At 34.1% G+C, this 1,696-nt stretch overlaps 1 non-coding gene across 1 annotated transcript; it reads right to left on the bottom strand.

Moving 5' to 3' along the window:
• Positions 1–1,321: 1,321 nt before the first annotated feature.
• TRNAK-CUU (transfer RNA lysine (anticodon CUU)) lies at positions 1,322–1,394 on the bottom strand. Its single transcript has one exon. It is a non-coding gene; the product is annotated as a tRNA-Lys (tRNA).
• Positions 1,395–1,696: the final 302 nt, after the last annotated feature.

Genomic DNA, 1,696 nt, shown 5'->3' with positions numbered 1-1,696 from the left:
AGATGTCTAAGAGATAGGCGCACGGAAATAAATTTATAAAGCCTGTTTGACCTACCTCTTCTCTAGAAATCTATATCTATTGCTATTTACGTCTTAAATGTCTTTGTCCTAAAGAAAAAGTGAATAGATCAGATTTTTATGAACCTAGAATAATCAGATGGACAAGTAGCGTAAGAAAAGAAATTAAGTCACCTCTCTAATTAGTCTATACATCAATAAGGTGGGTTTCGAAGAGCCCCTTTTTGATCTAGTTTCAAGGACATCACTCTCCATATATATGTGATAAATCCGAATAGATAATTTTTTATGAACATTAAATTAAAATTAATATGCTAGACATTTTTTTATATATTAAAAAAAATGTCGGTTTTGCAAGGAGGATATTAATGTTAAAGAAACACCATAAAATTTATGAAAAGTATTACTATTTATATGATTAATTAGCACTGGTAATGTAATTAATTAGCAATTTAAATGTTACACGAATCAGTTGGCTCGGAGAAGAAAAATGATAGTGTGAATTAGTGATCCATGCATGTGATCTTTTATATATACTAGCTAAATTTTATTAGAGTATCCAATGTAATCTTTTGTTTTGTAGGAACATTTATGACATCTTCGAACATTTTGTAAGGGTACGGATGAATTTCAAACAAATCAACGCACTAGTGTGTAAGGCAAGAGACGTAGAAAGAAAGGGATCAATGAGAATCCATGAGATTATGCGAAGTGCAACTGTAAATCAGTAGTGGAAGGAACACTACACAACTCGATGGAAAGAAAATCAATGCTACAATATAGGTTGGTTGGTGATAAATAACTACTTAATGTTAATGATAAAGAAATGTAAGCAGCTGTCGCTGTCGCTATATTTCTGGATCTGTATGTAGCATATTTCCGTTGTCCTCTTACTCCCGTCACTTTTATTAATCCTGATACGTGGCACATATTATCAGATGATATAAGCCACTTTGTCTTGTTATGTAAATCAGATGATAAAATCAACCTGTCGTGATCAACATTGGGCCTTTACAGACCATATCCTCACATGTGCATCGTGATCGTGATCAACATTGGGCATTTATCAGCATATTCCCGTGGCGAGTGATGCAGGGGTATTCTACAAAGGTGAATAGAAGAAAGTGGACATTGTTCTGAAATTGGCCCATGGACTTGATACAGTTGGAGGCAAGGGTGTACAACAATTACAATAACAAATAAATATGGGCTAAGAATCTCAGATAGGCCGTCTTTAAATTTAGTGCCCGAGATTAAAACAAAAGTAAATATCTGAAGTAAAATTGAAACAAAACTATAAAGGCGCCCACCGTGGGGCTCGAACCCACGACCACAAGGTTAAGAGCCTTGCGCTCTACCAACTGAGCTAGACGGGCATATATCTGTAAATTGTTTTCATTACTTAAAATGAATGTTCAGCTAAAAATCAATAGTAAATATCAGTGTTGTAAAAAACGTTCGTTTAGGTCAATTATTCCCGACTATGGTGCTTCAATTGTTTGTCAATTTGCCACGATGCTTCATTCCATATGATCAAAGTATCTATTTGCAATATTTGTGTAATTTCACTCTACTTCTTGATATTGCAAACATAATTATTCTCAATTTCCAAGAGAATTTTAAATCTATAATGTGCAGTGCTTCCCCCTGACATGTTATTTGCTACAGATCTTCATGA

The sequence above is a fragment of the Carex rostrata genome, chromosome 2 (assembly GCF_964058835.1).
Source record: "Carex rostrata chromosome 2, lpCarRost1.2, whole genome shotgun sequence".
In the NCBI taxonomy this organism is placed as follows: Eukaryota; Viridiplantae; Streptophyta; class Magnoliopsida; order Poales; family Cyperaceae; genus Carex; species Carex rostrata.
The sequence above is the reverse complement of the archived record's forward strand: the minus strand, read 5'-3'. Positions and strand labels throughout refer to the sequence as shown.